This window comes from Pteropus medius, unplaced genomic scaffold, assembly GCF_902729225.1.
Source record: "Pteropus medius unplaced genomic scaffold, Ma_sr-lr_union100, whole genome shotgun sequence".
Lineage (NCBI taxonomy): Eukaryota > Metazoa > Chordata > Mammalia > Chiroptera > Pteropodidae > Pteropus > Pteropus medius.
In genome coordinates this window covers 7,356,201-7,377,691 of record NW_024340700.1, presented here as the reverse complement: position 1 = coordinate 7,377,691, position 21,491 = coordinate 7,356,201, and the positions used below count along the sequence as shown (strand labels likewise).

General features: G+C 52.8%; 2 non-coding genes and 1 pseudogene across 2 annotated transcripts; 1 reads left to right on the top strand and 2 right to left on the bottom strand.

The window, feature by feature from the left end:
• Positions 1-859: 859 nt before the first annotated feature.
• Positions 860-978, bottom strand: LOC120618361 (5S ribosomal RNA). The gene has a single exon (XR_005657232.1). It is a non-coding gene; the product is annotated as a 5S ribosomal RNA (ribosomal RNA).
• Positions 979-2,512: 1,534 nt separating this feature from the next.
• Positions 2,513-2,631, bottom strand: LOC120618289 (5S ribosomal RNA). The gene has a single exon (XR_005657213.1). It is a non-coding gene; the product is annotated as a 5S ribosomal RNA (ribosomal RNA).
• Positions 2,632-11,592: 8,961 nt separating this feature from the next.
• Positions 11,593-14,462, top strand: LOC120618280 (polypeptide N-acetylgalactosaminyltransferase 1-like; annotated as a pseudogene).
• Positions 14,463-21,491: the final 7,029 nt, after the last annotated feature.

The window sequence follows — 21,491 nt, the reverse complement described above, 5'->3', positions numbered from 1 at the left end:
CCCTGTCCCCGCCCCGACTTGACTGGCAACCGGACTCCTCTACACCGGCCAGAGCCGCAGCGGGGTCCGGAGCGGCAGCCATCGCCGCGGCCGGCCTGATCGAGCGCTCGCCTCTACTGCTCGCGTCCCGCTCGGGGGGCGTCACCCCCACTGTGCCGCGGCGCTGCACGGAGCGGGCCCCAGAGGTGATGCGGCGCAGACCCCTCGCCGGGCAGAGGCTCCCGCGCTCAGAGCCCTCGAGCGACGCGCGCAGGACTTCGGGGTCCTGGAGAGCGCGCCCGCCTCGCACCTTCATCCCGGGCCGAGGCTGGTTCCCCGCCATGCCGAAGGTCTGGGTCGGGCTCTCGCATGGCGGGACGACCTAGCCCCGTCCCCCACTCCACCCCCCGAACGCGAGCCTCACCGCTCTTGGCCTCTCGGCAGGAGTCCGACCCGGGCGCGGCCCGCCATCCTCTCGGCCACCTGGGCACCGAGGCGGGTGCGGCTTTGCCACGTCCCGGCCCGGCCCTGAACCACACCCACCCCTCGCCTTCGCTCCGCGCTGTGGCCGAGCCCGACCGGCCCCGAACCACGCGGAGACACGGGCCACACCACCAGACAACGCTTCGCTCCGAGACCTCAACATCCGCCCAGCGCCCTCCGCCCTTGGGGCTCGGCCCCTCGGAGCCCAGGAAGGGAAGGGCCCGGAGTGGAGAGAGGAAACAGCCCAGGGCTGGCGGCAGGAGAGCAGGTGGAGGCGGGCGGTGGCGAGGGGCGCACGGCCATTCGTGCGACCCCCGAGACAGCGAGCGAGCGAGCAGGGTCCAGGGGCGTGCAGGGGCATCCCGGCTGGAGGGCGGCAAAAGGAGGGGCGGCAAAAAGCCTACAGCACCCGGTATTCCCAGGCGGTCTCCCATCCAAGTACTGACCAGGCCCGACCCTGCTTAGCTTCCGAGATCAGACGAGATCGGGCGCGTTCAGGGTGGTATGGCCGTAGACGGGAGAAGCCGTCGCCTGCCGCCTCAAGAGCTCGAGCCTGACCTCCCGGTTGCCAGAGACGTCCGCGCCTGCACCGCACCTCCTTGGGGATTTGCAGGGATTCCGCGGGTGAGGCGGCGGCGAGCGAGCGCCAGCCTCGCTAGGGCACCGCGGGCCTTGGCCGGTTCCCGGCCGTGCGGAGGTCTGGGTGGGCGCTCTCGCATCCTGCGACTGCCCAGGCCCCAGGCAGCCCTTCTCTCCAGTCTTGGCCGCTTGGCAGGACGCCGGCCCGGGCGTGGCCCGCCATCCTCTGGGCCACCTGCGCTCCTAGGCACCTGCGGCCGGCTAAGTCTGGGCTCCGGCGCTGACCCAGACGCACTCCTCACCTGCGCTCCCGTCCCCCAGCCGTGCCCGACCTGCCCAAACGCACACAGAGCCCCCGGCCACACCCCGAGACATCGCTTAGGACGGACGCAGCCCTCGCCCTGCACCGGGACCAGGGACCCGCCCAGTCCGCTGCCCCTCGACTTCACATCGACTCTCTCCATCAAGAGAGACAGAGGGACAAAGAAACCAGAGACAGAGCGAGTGACAGGGAGGGAAGGAGAAAGGAGGACACAGGTCCCCAGGGCGGGAGTCCCAATGAGAGCCACGAAGGAGGGGACCGGGACGGGGTCGCCGGGGAAGGGGAGGGCCGCGGGAACTGGCTGCGGTCAGACACAGAGAGACAGTGAGGAGGAAAGTGACCGAGACGGAGAGAGAGACGAGAGAGGAGAGGCCGTGCCTGCCCACAGAGAGCGGGACGGGGCACGCAGACGAGTGCACCGACGCACAGAGCCGGACCCCGACTGTGACCCCGAGAGCCTGCGGCCGCCCTAAAGAGGCCGCTTCCACAGCAGAGGGTGGTCGTGCCGGGGCCGGGCTCGGGCGGGGAGGCGGTTCATGCCCTGTGCCCCGCCCCTGGGACAAGCCGGGGGCTCAGGGAATCTTGTGCTCAGAGTCCTTCCAGGGGTCCCGCCAAGGAAAGGAAAGACGCACGGGCTCCCTGGAGTCGGGGGGGCGGGGGCGGGGCGTTAGCTGCGACCTGTCGCGAGCGAGAGGGGCTCTCGTGCGTCTCCGCCTCTCTGACGCAGCGGGTCGGTCCCGGCTGTGCGGGGCGGCCTCGCGCCTGGTCAGAGGGCACCTGGCTGCCCCGTGAGAAGGGCGAGGAGAAGCGTGAGGCCTCGGGCTGGGCGGGCAGTGGCGGCCAGTCCCGCGTCGTGGGGATGCGTGCGCACTCCCGGCATGTGTCAGAGACGGCGGTCCTTGGGGCTCGGCCCCGCGGACACCAGGAAGGTAACGGCCCGGAGAGGAGAGAGAAAACAGTCCAGGACTGGCTGGCTGCAGGAGAGCAGGTGGAAACGGGCGAGGGCGCGGGGCGCCCGGCCGTGCGGGCAACCCTTGGGCTCGGGCGGCTGCCGGGGACCCCCGAGACAGCGAATGAGCGAGCGAGCAGGGTCCAGAGGTGTGCAGGGGCACCCTGGCTGGAGGGTGGCAAAAGGAGGGCGCGGCAAAAAGCCTACAGCACCCGGTATTCCCAGGCGGTCTCCCATCCAAGTACTGACCAGGCCCGACCCTGCTTAGCTTCCGAGATCAGACGAGATCGGGCGCGTTCAGGGTGGTATGGCCGTAGACGGGAGAGGATGTCGCCTGCCGCCCCAAGAGCTCGAGCCTGGGCGCCTGCACCCCACTTGGCGGGACGGGGTTGAGGGGGTTGCGGCAGCCAGACGGTGGCCAGCGAGCGCCAGCCGCGCTAAGTCTCGGCGTGCCTTGGCCCGTTCCCGGCCGTGCCAGAGGTCTGGGTGGGCGCTCTCGCTTCCCGGTACTGTCCAGCAAAAAAATAACTTCTCATGATGACATACACTCATCAGTTATTCCCAAGATACACACTAGATGGCTACAAATAATAACTTTTCATGGTAGCATACATTCGTGTGTTACTCGAATGATGCCCAGAGATGACAGCACAGAATAACTTCTGAAGACATACACTTGGATGCTATTCCCAAAATGTCCACCAGATGGCGGCAGAAAATAAATTTTTCTAATGCCATACACAAGGGCGTTATTTTCAAAATGCCCACGAGATGGCAGCAGTGAATAATTTTTTTTTTTATTACTTCCATTCTGATGTTATTCCAAGAGCTTCTTGGGTGCTCAGAATAGAGTCGAGGGTGGCAGGTTCCCTGTGGGGGAGTGTCTGAGCCCCAGACAGGCACCGAGCTGACTTCTGGCTTCACTACCTACTAGCTCTGAGTGACTTCAGGCAAAGAAATGGAAACTCAGTCTCCTCATCTGGAAGATGGAGATCACGGTTCCCTCTCAGGGGGCTGTGAGGGCTCAGTGAGGTGGTGACATCAGCTCCTGCCCAACATGTGATGAGCACTCCCTCTCCCTCTTCCCTTTAGTCGTTTCTCCACCTTCTATGGGCCACATAAATCAAAATTTAGCAAATAGTGTCCTTTTAACAGAATGAGCTCTCCTACTGGCGTCCGAATAGCCAAAGTTCCCCTAAGTGCTGATTGGCATCTGTGCCACCTTTGTCCTCGGGGCAGCACTAACCACAGTCCTCTCCGGTCTTCGTGCCCCTGATCATCTCCACCCTCGCGGTCTCTGCCTCGGCTCAGGCCAGCGCCACCTCTCACCAGTCTTCTCACTGGTCTCCCTGCTTCCTGTCCCTTTCCCGTCCAGTCCAACCTCCACACCGGACCAGCGTGGTGTTTCTAAATTAGGGGCCTAATCCTGTCACCTCCTGTGCGCAGAAATACCAACAGCTTTTCCTCATCCTAGAGAATAGTCTCTATCGTCGGCACGGTGCAGAGAATCTTCATCTGGCCCATTTCGCTCCTGGTCTCATTTCCCATCATAACACCCCAACTCGGTGGCCTGGTACCCCGACTGGCAGCACTCACCTTTCTGGGTGGATGGCTGGTGGGGGCTTTAAGAGATAGAGGCACCAGCACTAAGACTGAGCCTGAATCCAGGCACTTTAACAAAGCACAGACTTTAGTAATAATAAATCAATATGTGTTCATTAATTGTAAAAATTATATAAAAAATAGAGAGAGAAAAGAAATTAAAAGTAAAAAAAAAACCCTATTGCATCAAACTGGAAACATAGAGGAAATGAGTGATTTCCTAGTAAAACTACACATTAATGAAATGGACTCTAAAATAAGGAAAATAGGAACAGGCCACTGAGCCATCCAGGGACCTCCTCCCCCTGCTGGCTCTCCTCCGCTTGTTCTGGGGTATCCTTCTCCCGGGACAGGGAAGGAGCAGGGACAGAGCTGTGGGGCAGCTCCCCTAAGATCTGGCCTGGCCCAGTGTCCTCATCTCCCCCGCTGGCCACACCCAGTTAGGACGCCATGCTGAGGGGGTCTCAGGGATTATTGATTCTGCTGTGTCAGCTAGGACTCTTTTTATTGCAAGGAACTGGACACACTTATGGAAGTAAAATAAATTAATAATTTCTAAATAGTAGAAATAAAGAGACGTCAGAAACATGGCGGAGTGAGAGACGTCCCCAGGTCGCTCCCCTTGAAACAACAATAAATTGAACATCTAAAAATCAACAAAAAAACCCCAACCTGCACACAAGCATGTCTGAGCGTGATATCTGCGCATAAGAGCTACCACGGGTCAGGACCCTGGGAGTCAGGCGGTGGACTGGGAGAAACAAAGAAGCCGCCTCCCGCACCCGGAGCTCCCCGTACGGGGTGGGGGGAGGGAGAAGGTGCCGTGAGTTCTCTGAACAGCCCCGTCTGAGAGACCAGCGGCAGTGCCCAGGGATCAGGGCAGAAAGCGGGGATGGCAGAGAAGCAACAGTTGATTTTTACCAGCCGAAGCCCCCGTCCCTCGACCCAGAGGGCCCCTCCCCCATATCCTCCAAGACTGAACACCACGGAGCCCCAGGGGAATCTGAGCAGATGCTACTGAAACTGATGCCACCTACTGGAAATAAAAAAAAAAAATGCCATCTTAGCAACAGGCTAAAGAGAGATCTCTATACGATAAATCTTCTTTCTGGAAAAAAAAGCAGAATACATTTTCATTAACTCCCAGGTGGAAAAATAGTCCATTAAACACCATGTACAATCAAGGTGACAGGAGCTCAGAAAGAAAGAAAAGTCTCCAGAAAATAAGCTTAAAGATGTAGAAATATGCAACTTAAATGACAGAAAATTCAGGATGGTACTTCTGAAAAAAAAATCAATGAGATCCAAAATAATTCACGTCAACAATTCCAGGTGTTGAAAAACAAACTAAATAAGCAGAATGAGTTTTTTAAGCAAGGAGACTGAAACCCTCAAAAAGAAACAAATAGAAATTCTGAAAATGAAGAACACACTGAAAGAGATGAAAAACAAAATAGCAAGCTTGGGAAATAGAGTCGACCAAATGGAGGAAAAGATCAGTGATATTAAACACAGAAATCTAGAAATAAATCAGAAGGAAGAAGAGAGAAACTGAAGAATGAAAAATAATGCAAGAGAAATACAAGAACTAGCTGAGACCGTCAGGAGAGGAAATAAGCATAACGGGCCTTCTCAAGGGGCTCTCTGGGGAGGGCCCGCTCCCTGGCTCACAGACACCTCCTCGCTGTGTCCTCCCAAGGCGGAAAGGCCGAGGGAGCCCCCGGGGCCTCTTTCGTAAGGACACTGTCTCATTCATGAGTCTCTACCCTCGTGCCCTGATCACCTCCCAACGACCCCACCTCCCAACACCACCACACTGGGGGGCAGGATTTCCACACATGACTAAAATTTCATTTTAGTTTTTTACTGGGACTCATTTCCCAGCCACACTTCCAGTATTCCCAGCTGATCCGGCCGATCTTCCCCAAAAGCTGATCCCTACCCGACCCAGAGGTCGCAGCTCTCCAGCATTGCTCGCAGCCCTCCGGGCGTGTGCAGTGGAGCAGGGAACATTCGGGCGGGAAGAGAAAGCCAGGGCTGCAGAGCCTGAGGACCCTGCCCAGCCCCAGCCCCTCCCCAACCACAAAGGGCCTCGCACCACAGGGCACCGCGCACCACTGCACTGCCTGTCACAGCGCGGGGGGGCCCGGTGCCTGCCTGGCAGGGGAGTAGCCTTGGGGAACCCTCGCAACCAATTCAAGCTCCATGTATCACTCTGTAAAAGAGGGATAATGTGACTTTCATGGCTCTGTGGGCATCGCATTCGTAAGTGCGAATGGAGCTGGCTCTGGCGAAGGGGCTAAGAGAGCTCGAAAGAGGTGGCAAACGGATGAGCAGAGACGGGCGGATGGGTGGCTGGAGCGTGTCTCTTGCCTTGCAGATTCCAAACCGTTTCCATGTACTTGATCCTCACCACATCCTTCTGATGCAGGCACAGAGGTAAAGTCCTCTCGACAATAAACTGCCCAAGATCCGGGCGGGCGCGGGGCGGGGACCGAAGCTCGGGTGTCCTGATGCCTCCCGCCTCGCAGGAGTGTGTGAGGGTGGTGTTTCCCCCATGAATGACGTATGCACGATTTTTAAAGAAAAAACTTCTATGTCACTAATGTCAACCTAAATTATTTTCATCATGTAACTAAAATGTATACTAATATGACCTAAATATGAACTCGACACTCATGTGTACGTTGAGTAGTGACAACCTCAGTATGTTGAGTAGCTGTGCCCCAGCATCGAGCCTTGTGACAAGTGCTGTGTGAGGGTTCGTGCTCGTGACCCTCAGGGGCCAAGCGGGTCGTGAGCACGAACCCTCACACAGCACTTGTCACATGGCTCGATGCTGGGGCACAGCTTCGACCCCGCCTGAGCTTTTCATCGACACTTGGGGTCATCGCACGCACTGGATCATGACACGTTTTCCCAGGAGAGACCCGTGGTCATGGGGGTGGGGGAAGGGCAGCAACTAACACCGCCCCCCACCCCCCGCCGCCTAACCCCGCCAGGCGGAGCCCTGATGTCACCCTCTGACTTCCCTCTCCCACAACCGTCCTCACACCTGCCCCCTCACTACAGGGGAGGGAGGTGCCACCTCCCACCTCCGCCTTCACACGCAGCCACCTTGCTCTTCACCCAAGGCAGAGGGCGGACACAGGTCCTCCCTGGGGAGGGTATCAGCCATGCTCTGCCCACTCACAGCTCTGACCAAGGACCTGGCCCCTCCCTGTTGGGGACACAGTGCTGGGGACAGAGGGCTGACAGTCACCCAGGGCTGGCAGGGCTGCTGAGCTCCTCTGGCCTGGCCCTGGGTGATGGGGCAGGACGCCGGCCACTTGCGCACCAGATGCCACCACGCTCTCCCTGCCCCTGCTCTGGAGGCAGACGCTGAGGGGCAGGATCAGGGGCTCCCTGGTCCTCGGCTTTGACTGGTTTCGGCCCACAGGAGCAGGTCGGAGGCAACTTGCCACGTCCCTCTCCCGCGGGCAGCCCCACAGCTTCTCGCCCATTTTCTCATCAACTTGCCGTTTGCAGGGGCCATCATGTCCGCCGGGGCCCGGACCCGCTCCTGGGGACCCGGAGCCTGCACGGTCCCTACGGTCCTCTCACCAGCCGCTGGCTACTGCTGAGCGTCCGCCTCGGAGTGCAGGGACCCCGGAGCCCACTGGACCCTGCTCGCTGTGTGGGCAGGAACAGAACCGTCCTCTGCGGGTCCAGGCGGACGAGCCCAGGCCCCACCCCGGGACCAAGGGGCACTCGGAAGCAGGGCCTGACAGGGAGCTGGGGCAGCCCTCTGGGCCCCGCAGACAGGGCCAAGCTCCTCTGGGGCGTGCAGGGCCAAGACCCTCAGCCACAGGCCTCCATCCCGCCCCCACAGGAGCGCCCTGAGGGGACACGGGGCTGGAGGCTGTGGGTTCTACTTCCTGATGAGACCCATGCGAGAGGAGGCCGTGAGGCAGGGACTGTGCGGGGTCCCCGTGCGGGACGGGAGGGAGGAAAGGAGGGACGCGTGTTTGTCCATGGGGGGGGTCTGTCACCAGGCCACCTGCAGCCCTTTCTTCAGGGCAGTGGGCAGAACTGATGGACGTGGACGGCCCTGTCGGCCACAGAGCGTGGCAGTCGACCGACCCGGGGAACCCTGGGGGGTGAGGCGTCGGCGACAGCGCAGCTCGAGAGCAGGGAGCAGCTGAGAGTGGCGGACCGGCCACAGCTGGAGCCTGACCCAGGCGACCGCCAAGTCCCACCCAGGCTCCGGTTCACCAAAGGGACCCCCAGGAGCTCCCCTGTGAGGAAAACCATACACTTCCACGGCCTCAACGGCCACACTGTGTGGCCGTGACATTGTCTATCTGCCCCGTCCCTCTGCTGGTGGACAAAGCCTGGTGGTCCAACCAGCAGCTGGCATCGCTCGGCCTCGGCTCGGTGCCCCGGTGGTGGGGCAGTCCCTGTGCGTAGTGTCCCACAGGGCTGGGAACTCGACCTCGGCCTTCCCACACCCGTCCCTCTCACGTTGTGATTCAGGACCCGACGGTGGGGCCACGTGTCCCCAGGCTGAGCCCATCCGTCCACACTCAGAGGACTCCCTGAGCAAACTAACCAGGTTGAAGGCAAAACCCAGGAGACCAGACCCCTGGGCCAGCGACAGACCTTCAGACACCCCGGCCCAGTCCTCCTGAGAAGGGGTGGAGCCGAGAACCTGCCACCAACCGTCTTCGTGGCTCAGCGGAGACGTGCTGGCCGCCGGTCCCGCTCTGCCGTCGGGTTCAGCTGAGTCCACCTGGCTGTAGGGGCATCGGCGACCTCCGCCCTGCAAGAGGCATGGCCCGGCCACCGGCCGGGCTCCAGAGGGAGAGTCCGGGCCCTCCTGGTGGGGCCGTGTGGGTGACAGCGCGTCTGTGAAGAACCAGCTGGGTGCATCTGGGACGAGGCCTTCCTGTCATGATACTGACACTGCCTGTGGCCTTGGGGTCAGAGGCTCACAGCTGTTAGCTCGAGGGCATCAAGGACAGAAACCACACAGCGAAACCAGAGGCCGAAAGTTGCCTCAGCCCACGCTGACCGAGGCCAGAGAGCAGCTCCATCCCCCTGGGCACCGGCCAGCAGTGGCTCCTCCCACCTGGGTTGTTGTCTGAGCCGGTCCTTGCACGTCGGATTTGTAAGACGCCCACGAGAAGAGAATTTCAAAAATTAACCATAATCGCTGTCCTTTGCAGAGCAACGACTAAAGATTTGCGGCTGGGGGCTCACTGGCTGTGCAGAGCTCCGGGGGCAGGACAGACGTCACCACAGCAGGTGTGAGGGTGCCCGGCAGGGTCGCCTCCCATACCCCGGCCAGGGTCACACGTTCCCGTGCACCTTCCTTGTGCAATATACAAGGGACACCTCAAAATGGGCGAAACCTCAATGAAGAACTAAAACTATGCACTCTTAGACGGAAACACAGGGGCCAGTCTCCATGACCTTGGGTTAAGCAATGGTGTCTTAGATACGACACCAAAGCACAAGTGACCAAAAAAACAAAAGATCAATTGGGTATCACAGAAATTAAAGACATTCGTGCTGCAAAATGAGTAACACACAGAATGGGGAAAATATTGGTAAATCACATGTCTGATAGGGACTTTTATCCAGAATATATGAAGAACTTACAACACAATAACAGGAAGATACATAACTGGGAAAAGGATCTGAATAGACAACCCTCCAAAGAAGACACACGAACGGCCGACAAGCCATGAAAAGACGCTCGACATCATCGCTCATCAGGGAAACACATAAAGCCACAGCGAGATGCCACCTGGAGCCTATAGGCCGGCTGGAATCACGGTTTTTTTTAGACAGAAGCAGTGCTGGACAGGGTGTGGACAGATTGGGACCCTCACACGTCGCTGGTGGGAGCGTGAAATGGCGCAGCCTCTGTGGGACCAGTGTCCAGTCCCTCAAAGTTAAACACGGAGCCACCGCGTGAGCCAGCAGTTTCCCCCAAACATCCACCCAGGAGTGAACACGCTTGTACGTGGATGTGCACAATTGCCCAGACGTGCTGGCCACCCCATGGCTCCCCAGCGGGTGCGCAGATGACCCAAGCGTGGACTGTCGCTCCTCCATAAGAAGAAACGAAGTTTCTATCCAAGGCGACCATGAAAACGTCATCTAGAGAAAGAAGCCAGCCACAGGCAATCACATATTGTAAGATCCCATTTATATGAAACGTCCGAAATAGGCCAGTCTGACAGAAGGCAGCCTGATGGTGCTGGGGGCTGGGAGGGGGTCGGGAGAGAACGGGATGTTTGCTGATGGGCACAGGGTTCTCTGGGTCATGAACTGCTGGCGAGGGATGGCACAGCCCTGTGAACGTGGTAAAAACCACCAAACGGTATACTTTAAATGTGCAAATTATATCTCAAAAAAGCAGCTTCAAAAAGCGCATGTGCAACATTCACACGTTCTGCTCTACGGTGAGTTCGACGCAGGCCTGACCGACGCCTTCCGTCACTGGGCCGCTGCTGATGCCATTATGTCTGGGCCTGTGTCTGTCACAGGTTTCCATTTCCTCTCTGACCCGAGTAATTCAGGAGATTTCCTGGCTTATTTGCTCGCTTTTGTCTTGCTGTTTACAGTTTTTTGGCTACCTGGCCTGTGCTCCTCCCCTGACGACCCTTCACCTAACTCCTTCGCCTAACATCCCTCAGGGTGGACAAGGGACACCTGCCTCGCGGGAAATACATTCAGTGAAGAGAAAGGCAGCAAACAAGTAACTGCATCTATCGTCCCTGATTGGTGACCAAGAGCCATATTGGCAGGGAGGCAGGAAAGGCCCCACCGAGGGTGACAGTTGAGCTGTGATTCGGAGGAAGAGGGCGCCTTTCCGGTATGAAAATGTCCTCAGTTGGCTCTCATACCTGTACTTTGCTGGCTTTCGAATTCGGGTTGGTGCCACATGGCATGTGGGAAGCCAGGGCAGTCTGCTCCTTTTTATTTCTTGGCCTCCCCTTGTCCCTAGCAGCTTCTAGAACCTTCCATTTAGCACTGGTGCTCTGGAATTGCATGAGCACTTTCCTGGCAAAGTGGGTCTCCCCGTTTGTCCACTCGGGCTGGGGAAATCCCGTCAGCCAGAGCCCGGGCTCACTGCCGAGTGTTTGCCCCTTAGAGCGGACTGGTCTCCTCCCTGCCCCTCCCTCTCCCGATGGCCCCAGCGGCAAACGCTGGGCCTCCGACCACTCGGCTCGGGCCCACCCCTCTCGCTGCTCGGCCAGAACTCCAGCTTGCTTTCTCCGGCCATCTTATTCATTTTGGGACCAGGCCTGGGCAGAGGGGCCGGGGATGTGAGGGCCACAGGCTATTTCTGGGCCTGGTTGCTGGTTCAAGGGGTTCATTTGGCAAGTATTGGGTAAATGGAGCATCCGTCTTATACTCTTTATCTGCGGATATATTGCATTTCACAACTTTCTAAAAAGTCGAAGAGCTTTCTCGTCCTGGGATTGATTTTCTGTTCCATGTGTGCGGCCACTTCAGTGTCTAAGGCCACTCAGTCCTTCCAAGATTCTTTGTTTAGTGGCGTCTGCTCATCATGGTCTTTGTTTTGGTAGTTTTTGTGTGTTTGGCAAGCCTTGCCCACCATTTATGAGTAAAGGTGAAGAAAATGTCTTCCGGTTCCCGTGAGTGAGGAGAGGGTGTCACCACCATGTGCCAGGGCCTTCGGTTCCCGGTGAGGCAGCAAGACAGGCCGCCCGCCACCCCTGCTGCCTGGAGAAGCTCCAGGTGGCCCTACTCCTTAGACAGGGCACCCGTCTGCTGAAGGAATCCGTGAGCCTGCCCGTGGGGTGGGGAGACTTTAGGGGTCCCAGTGGGCCCCCAGCAGGCCACTCACAAAAGTCACGGAGCCTCTCATTACGAGCATCTCACTGGGCTAAACGAGGCTACTGGCTTCGCCTGTGCCCCGCTCCAAAGCTGGAAGGGAGTCAGAGGCCAGGGCTCAGGACAAGCTGGGCGTGGGTCCCCAGTGGGGCTGCAGAGCTGGGGTGCTCACAGGCTATTCATTCAGACTCTGAAGAACCTAAGATGGGTCTCGGAGGCTTTCTGGCTTTGCCTTGAGGCTCCGAGGGGCCAAAGCGTGGAGGGCACCGGGAAGATGGGTGTCCCAAGGTTGCCGGGCACCCCCACCCCAGGGCCTTTGCATGGCGGCCCCTGCCTGCGGCACGCACTTCCCCCTGCTTGCCTCTCTGGGCACTGACCCTCTGTGAATGACCCCAGACCAGGAGCCTCAAGGCAAAGCACCCAGAACGTTCTCAGCAGAGCTGTCTCCACCTGACCTGCCGTTCGTGGCTTTTGTCCTCTTACGGTCACTTGATTTGCGGGATAAAATGCAGCCATCAGCCCGGAGTGGGGGTGGGAGGGGAGGTGGGCAGTGGTGACCGCCGGGCTGAGGCTCTGGGCACCGCCGAGGGGTCCTGGGCAGGTCAGGCCCCTGCCAGTCCAGATGACTGCCGGGATGTTGACTGCCGTGCCAGCGCCCGGACCGCTGAGAAAGGAATAGATCTCGAAGTGTGTTTAGTGTTCTTCTCATGACTAGAGACTGCATTCTAGAAACATCTGACTACCCAGTTTTGTGTAAATGAGTAGCCTTCCAAGCCTTTTTCTCATTTCATTTATAAAAATGTAGAATTTTTAGGTTGCATCTCTCACCTAATTAAAACTCAAGATGCAGCAGCAATACCCTGAGACTTGTGGTCCTGACACACATGCTCACTGAGGACGTGGCACTCATAAGTCACTCTTGGAATATCTACAGGTGCTCATGAGCCAATTCATGCTCTTCTAATTAAGCTTCCTGAACTGCAAGCTTTTGTCATTTTGTTGTCTGTTATGCTATTAATAGGGGCTTCCTGACCTATCAATGTCGCAGAATTCTGGAACGAAGAGACGGGACACCGAGACTATAAGCAGGAAGCACTGTTAATTGATACCAGCACCAGCTCAGTGGATTCTTATGTAAAGGCGGAGCCCCAATTGTAACATAACAGGCAGTTTCAAAGTCTTGTCATTCCTACACAGCTACAGATTTAAGAACCTTAATTGGTTGGCAAGCTATGACATGACTGATGTTAGCCAGAGGGTCCTTGAGGTGGGCAGTTAGAAACGAACTTGTTCCAGCAGAAAATGGCAATGCAGGGTCAGGCTGCCACATCAACACCTAATTCAAAAATCATTATTGGAGAATCTCTGGCAGTGGCTGAGGGGTAACTCTACTCCCCCAGAGTAGAGCTCATGGTGCGGTAGCAGGAATGTGCCATGGTCACAGGGGCTGGCCTTGAGGAGCACCCACCGGCCACTGTTGCCACCATCACACACTGACCAAGGAGATGTGGGACATATGGATTTTGTACATGAATTCACTTGAAAGACCACTTTGGGGCTATAAATATGATTCTTGATGAAAATAAATTGGAAATTTTTTCATGATTTTTGTTATATTTATATATTTTTTGTTTTACATTTGACTTCAAGTGTAAAATAAAGGTGTATCTAGACAACCTTCCTACAACAAATGTGGTAATAGTTTGCCACAATGAGGCTTGGAGCACACTTCTGTGAACTGTCCATAGTGTCATTAATTGTTCACAAAGACGCATGCTGTAAGAAATTGTTCTAGCAGATGATGCTAGTAAAAGACTTTTTAAAAAGACCTATAGTGAGATATGTGAAAAAATTGAAAGTGCCAGTTTACATAACTCTAATGGAATAACGTTTGAGATTGATCAGGGCTAGATTAAAAGGAGGTGCTATGTCTTTATATATAAAATAATATTGAATATCAACTCTAATTCTGAAAAATTGCTTTAATTTTTTTTTAAAAAAATATGTATAAAATAAGAGGAATTGCTGCATCTAAAGGCCAAATGATCACCCTCATAGACACTCGCTGTGAACAGTAGATACTCGCCGTGAGTGTGAGCGCACAGGGGGATGACATGACAGGATCAAACGCGACAGGACAACAGAGGTCTGTCCTACCATTCCTGTGATCTGAGATGGTACTTATGAGTGTATGGCAGATTCTGATATGACCTATGGTGGGTTCAACTGGAAGCTCACTTGTTGCTGTTATCCTGTCCCCTGAAGAGAAAGAGACAGAAGGAACATTGATCGGACTTTTCCTGTCGGAATACCTATAATGGCAGGAGGCCTTTTTTCAAGAAGCAGAGATTACTTTCAAGAAATTGGAACATAAGATGCTGGAATGGATATTTGGGGAGGAGAAAACATAGAAAATTCCTTTAGGATTTGGCAGTGTGGAGGAATTTAGGAGATTGTTACCTGCTCACACACTGGACATGAGTTTAGGAAAACCACATCTTCTGTGTTACCAAGAGGCACAGGGCAGACTATGAATAAAAATGACAGATGACTTGCAGAAGTGTGGATGGATGAATTTCAGAATTTCTTCTATATCATTTCTCAGGGTAAACGAAGGTAGATTATGGAGATAGAGCATCAAGACTTGGTCTAAGACACAAACTCCAATGGTCACAATGCTCAAATGCCACCACCTAAAGGCAACCAACCCTGCAGCATGTGAACAGTAATCAGTGCCTGGATGAAGTCACAGAAGAGGATAGCTGGGTGCCCACCAGCAGAGGCTGTGATGGAAGCTGGTCCCAGCAGTGGCTTTTTCAAAATGTTATTCTTCCAGAAATATTCTGAGATAAAACTTATGAAAAAAGAAAAAAATAAAGACTTCCTGGGCTACCTCTGCATATCTTTCTGCCACATTCTTAAGTAACAAAAACAAGAAAAATGCTTGCCTCCTACAGGATGTAAGGTTTCTCAGCCATTAAAAATTAGATTCCACTTGCTTCTGAGCTGAGAACCGGAATTCCTGTTCAAGGATGTGCAACGACAATATAGTGAGACTGTGCACACTGCTGTTTACAAGATTGGACAAATCTTTCATCTTTGTAAAGAATATTCAGATGATGGAACGATCAACAAAACGTGCTTTCTGGGAAGCTGCACCTCTTATGGCGTGCTTGCACATCAGTAATTTCTGCTGAACATGCTGCTCTAATGAAGACATTTCTAAGATTTTTTTTTTCTGATTAGAAGTGGTAGCCATTATATTAAATAGCAATATAAAGATACATTATAAGAACTAGAACCAGATTCAGAATCATGAAAACATTTTTACAGAAAATTATTTAAAAGGAAATTAGAACTATGAGAATTACAATTTACTGTGCTACGGTATCAAATCTCCAGAAAAAATTTATACCTCAGTGGAGAAAAATAATTGATTTCAATGACATTCATTTTGTTTTCGTCTATGATAGGCATGGATATTTTTAAATTTTTCCTTGGGGTGCTACAATTGCTTTCTGCAATTCTTAAAATTTGTTTGAGAAAGTGATGAGGTGGGATGAGGAGCTCACCTTATTTGGAAAAAGACAGAAAGAGAGAGAGATTAACGAAGGGTAAACAATGGGGAATGAAGGGTGTGAAGCTGCTAATGGGGAACAGGCTGAAGACTCGCACAAAGTGAGTGTCCGTCTATTGATCTGGAAGGAAAATGACAGACTGAAGGAGTGATAGTAAGGGTGCAGAGAGAGGGAGGATGGATTGACTATGAGCAGGAGCGCAGACTTGTCAGAGACTGAGGATACGAATAAAAAGAGCACACCTTGAATCTAGTCAGATATTAATGGAGAATGAGGTAGATGGTCATATGATGACTAAAGGGGGCAGAAAATGTAGTGTGTGAGGTGTTTAGCTGCTGCCAGCCCATAGGCCACTATATGTGTGGCCTATGGGTTTGGGATTTCTTGAGAGTAGCCTTGGCTGAATATTCAGTTTTACCAGGTCTTCCAGAAGTTACTTCTGAACCTAGGGGTGGCCCCAGCCTTGGAAAAGGCATCATACGCCAGAGGAAAGCTGACAAACTCTATCCCCAGCCCTCTGGACAGGTCCACTCACCACAGCTGTGCACAAAAGTGGCTGTTCTAGACAAGCTGCCCAAGAAGCATGGCGTTCAGTGTATCTTGCACATGCTGTTCCTAGAGTGGAAGTCCCCAAGGACCCTTCAGCCCCAAACCCCCAGGCCAGAGTCTGTGATCCCAACACACCCTGACTCCCAAGCTCTCCTTGGGGGCTGCAGCCTGGCTTCTGCAGGCTTCTTTATGGTCTTTTAATACCCAAGCTTTCTGCTCTCAGACCTGGGTTCCTATTGATCTGGTCCTCCTGGGCTGCCTCTTTTCATGCAAAGCATTTCTTTGCTATATGCCCCACTCCTCCCAGATGTGATGACTTATGGAGGCTCTCTAAGCACACTATTAGTTAGAAACCTGCCCTGGGGAAGGGAGGGAGCTAAGGGGTGAGGGTGCCATAAGGTATGTATAGGTAAGAGGCAGGTGAGAAGTCGCTTAATTCAGGGTATGCCAAGCTTTGGCTAGGTTTCACCTTGAGGACTCCACATTCCAGGGGCAGCTTCCAGGGCACATAGGACTGTGCCTGGGGTCTGGCTTTGGGTCTGATATGTTCTTTATTGGATCAGCAGCCTTTGGAAAGAGAAGATTTTCTGGTGATCTCCACTCAGGTGTTGTTCCCAAGAAACATACCAGATAGCAGCAGAGAGTAGTTTTTCCTTGTGACCTGAACTCACGTGTTTCTCCCAAGGTGCACACTAGATGGCAGAGAGAGAACCTTGTCCTGGTGACCTCCATCTGGTACTATTCCCAATTTGCATGCTAGATGGCAGCACAAAAGAGCTTTAATGGTAAACTCCACTCAGGTGTTACTCCCAAGTTGCACACTAGATGGAAATGGAGAAGAGCTTTTCCTGGTGAGCCCCACTTAGGTGTTATACCAAAGATGTAAATAAGATGGCAGCAAAATAACTTTTCATGATGACATACACCTAGCTGTTATTCTCAAGATGTAAACTGGATGGCAACAATGGATAACTTTTCATGATAACATACACTCAGGTGCTATTTGAGAGATGCCGAGGATGACAACAGAAAGTAACATTCAGCGATGACATACACTTGGGTGTTATTCCTAAAATGCCCACTAGATGGCAGAAGATAATAATTTCACATTACATGCACTCTGGTATTATTCCCAAGATGCAAACTAGATGTGGGCAGAAAATAAATTTTCACGATAACATACATTTGGGCATTATTTTTGAAATGCCCACAAGATAGCAGCAGAGAATATCTTCTCGACATGCACTTCTGTGTTATTCCCAAGATGCACACGAAAATAGCGGCAGAGTAAAACATCATGGTATGCCCTTGGGTGTTATTCCCCAAATGCCCACCGGATGGAAGCAAAGAATTTTATTCCCTACAATCGGGTGTTAGTTGCAAGATGCAAACTAGATGAGGGCAGAAAACTTTTTATGATGGCATACACTTGAGTGATATTTACAAAATGCCCATCAGATGTCAGCAGAAAATAAATTTTGATGATGACACACAGCTGGGTGTTATTTCCAAAATGCACACTAGACAGCAGCAGAGAATGAATATGCATATGCAAATGCTGGAGTGATATTCCTGAAATGCCCATCAGATGGCAGCAAAGAATAAATGTTTTTACAGATGCTCTAATTAGCAAGTTGCACGCGAGATGAAGGCAGGAAAAAATTTTCATAATGGTAAACACTTGCGTGTTATTCCCACAATGTCCACCAGCTTAGAGTAGAAAATAAATTTTTATGATGAGATACACTGGCATATTATTTTCAAAAAGCCCAAGAGATGGCAGCAGAGAACAACTTTTCATGATATGCACTCCTGTGTTTTACCCAAGATGCACTTGAAATGGCAGCAGACAAAATTTTTTCAAAACATGCCTTTGGGTGTTATTTCAAAATGCACACAAGATAGCAGCAGATATAACTTTTCATGCATTGTGGTGTTATTCCCAAAATGCCCACCAGATGACAGCAAGAATAAATTTTGTTACTTTTACTCTGGTGTCATTCTCAGGATGCACACTAGATGAAGGCAGATAATGGATAGTAATGACGACCTACACTGGGTGTTATTCCCAAAATGTCCACCAGATCGCAGCAAAGAGTAACTTTTTTATTACCTGCACTCTAGAGTTCTTCCCAAAATGTCCACCAGATGACAGTAGGAAATACATTTTAACAATGACATTTACTTCTGTGTTGTTTTGAAAATGCCCACAAGATGGCAACAGAGAAATTTTTTTTCATGACTAGTAGTCCTGTGTTTTCCCAAGATGCACATGAAATATCAGCAGACAGAAACTCTTCCTAACAATAGGCACTTAGGTGTTATTTTCAAAATGCACAAGGGATAAAATCAGACATAACTTTTGATGACCTGACCTGTGGTGTGCTTCCCAAATGCCTACCATTAGCAGCAGAGAAAGAATATTCATGATGACAAAAGCTAGGGTGTTATTCTTCAAATACCCACAAGATGGTAGCAAACAACACATTTTATTACACTGGTGTTATTCTCAAGATACACACCGAATGCTGATGATAAATTTTCAGGATGGCGTACACTCAGGTGTTATTCCCCCAAATGCCCACCACATGGCAGAAGAAAATAATTTTAAGATGACATACACTTGGGTGTTATTTTTAAAATACACAAGAGATGGCAGCAGAGAATTAACTTTTCATGACCTGCACTGTGGTGTCATTCCCACAATGCCCACCAGATGGCAACAGAGAATGAATAGTCTCTATGACCTATACTAGATGACCTATACTCAGGTATTATTCCCAAGATGCACACGAGATGGCAGCAGAGGGTAATGAATAATTTTTCATGGCCTACACTGCGGTGCTGTTCCCAAATTGCATACAAGATGGCAACTGAGAATAGCTTTTCATCATGACATTCACTTGGGTGTTATTTTAAAAATGCTAGGGCCACATTCCACATTTGTAGGCTTCTCACCTCTCTTGGAGGCTGAGGCTCTGAGGCAGGAGGTGCTTGTCTCAACCACATGCATGCTGGGAACTGAAACACCCCCAAGGGGCTATCTGGACTGCCCAAGTGGCTGTTCAAATGCCCTGCATCATGGTCAGCTCTTTAGTTAGCCAGGGGAAATTGACAGGGCCCAGGCTGGATCACAGATGCTTGCCTGCATGGAAAGAGGCCAAGGGCTTTCCTGTCTGAGACCTGACTGTCCACTGCTGCCTACTGGGATGGGAGGAAGGATACACCAGCCCTCAGGAAGGCTGCATCTGGGGGCTGGCAGGCCATTGCACTGACTCCTGTATAAATCTACACGGTCTATCCAATCCCTGACTCGTGTGTGATCCTGGGCACGTCCTGCCCATTCAGCTGGTGCCTGGTCAGGAGGGGTGGGTGTGGAGGGCAGGCAGAATGGGATGGGACGGTGGTGGGATGGGGCTAGGAGACAACTCAGCCAGCCTCCCCTGGTTCAGGGGCCTGTGACTCCTGTCTTCTAGGAGTGGAAGCCACCAGACCTCAGCTCTCCCATGGGAATCAGAAGATGTGTAAGATCAGGGTTCTGCCAGGCCCTCTCCATCCACAGACTCCAGACTCGCCCTACCCTGTTCCATAGACACAGGCAGCTCTCCTTCTGACCCAAAGACCACTCCCTTTGTGGGTGGCCCTCTGGTCTGCCACCCTGGCCAGGGTATGGTAGGAGGCCTCCAGATGCAGAGGGGGCCATGACGGCATCAGACCTGGAGGGTGGTGGACAGGATCTGCAAATCTTGTCAGAGTGCCTGTGTGACTAGAGTTAGACCCAGAATTGCCTGCTTCATTCCCTGAGTTATGCTGTTTCAAAACGCCTGCTTGTAGTAGGAACTTCATGCACTTTGTTGAATAAACTCTAGCCAGAACCATCCCAAATATCCGAGTGGGTCCGGGACCCCCTTCTGTCCTGAGATCCCTAATCTGGCTGCACCAAGGGCAAAGACAAGGGCCACCAGATGGAATCTCAGCCCTTGGCAGGTTGTTTTCCATGTGCTTTCCAAATTCTGAAAAGCCACAGGCCACTGATGGGTGAGGCAGATGACTTTTCATGGACAAGGGAGAAATAATGACCATCAGCAGCACAGCATGTCCAGTAGCCCTTTCTGCAGAGCCAGGGACCAGTCAGCACCTGCCATGGCTGATCCCATTGGAACCTACAAGAACCCTATGAGGGATCAGTACATACAGTGGGCAGAATCGGGTCACCTAAATTCACATATTCACTTCGTTGCTCCTAGAACTTCAGAATAGGCCTGCATTTGGATTTATGGTCTTTAAGTAGTTGTTGGGAGCCAAGCTAACTTGGCGAGCTCTGAGATAAGTGGCACTAAACTATTTGAAGCACTCAGTATTTTCAAAGAAGAGAGCTTGATAGCAGAGCAGAGAGTTCTGCGTTGTGAGAGCTTCACTGTTTTGCAGGATAAGTAATTTGGCTGACCTTGGGTCTTGACTGCTGTGTTCTCATTGCGATGCTATAAGTAGTGTGTTCTAAATAAACTCGAGGACACAGCTTGAATCTGTGCTCCCTCCTGCAATTCTGTCTGTCTTCTTTCTTTTCCTCAGTCCATGCTCCCCCTTTCAGGTACCCTCAATTACTTTGTCGGCTGGCTTCCGACAAGTAGTTAAGGTTCAGTGAGTTCATTGGGGGAGGCCCTAATGCAATATGACCAGTGCCTATAGAAGACTCTATAGAAGACTATGGAAGCACAGAGGGCAGTCCACGTGACACAGATAGAAGACTACACGACCTTCCTTATGGAGTATTATAAATGCCAAGGTGCTCGTGGTCTTCTGTGAAGTGAAAACAATATACTTCTTCTCTGTCATTCCTACAGATGTGTGAGGACTGTCTTTCTACTGCCCCATGTAGCTGCTGGGAGGAGTGGAGGTCCAGGTTCCTTTGGGAGTGGGATGGGGGTCACTCCAGTGGGGGAGTCTCCAGGTTTGAATCTAGGTACTAGGCCCACCATGGCCATCTCAAGGGTCTGGGTATGCAGACCCCTGCATCATTTCTCACCTCAGATCAGCCCTGGTTGTTATTTGTGGCCGGTGATCCTGCACCCCATCCCAGGGGGTGCAGCAGCCATACCCACCCACCATCTTCTCCACGGTCTTTGGGCGGAGCTCTGCAAGGACAGTGCCCGATAGTCATCTCCTTGAGCCCACACCCTCATCATACACACACTTTCATTTAACCCCAAATGAGAGGTCCTACTCACATGTCCTAACACTCACTCGGGTTATCCTGATCCCGTCCACAGAGAGTTTTCCCTTGGTTGGCCATTACGTGGGAATGAGGGTGGTGACCACACTAAAGTTTGCTCTGTCAGGCGCTTATCCACAAGAGGGGCCTCTTGGGTCTGAGGACTCTGCAGAAAGACGCTGAGATGCCAGAAATGGGACACCTGTATCTATGCCGTCAAAATAACTCTAACCCTAACCCCTAACATTACCCAATCCCAAACCCCTAGCCTTCTCAATCCTAACCCTCTAAACGCGAACCCCAACCCTTAATCCCCGACCGTAACTCTTAACCACTAACCCTAACCCTAACCTGGCCCCTGACCTCACCGTAACCACCATAACACCA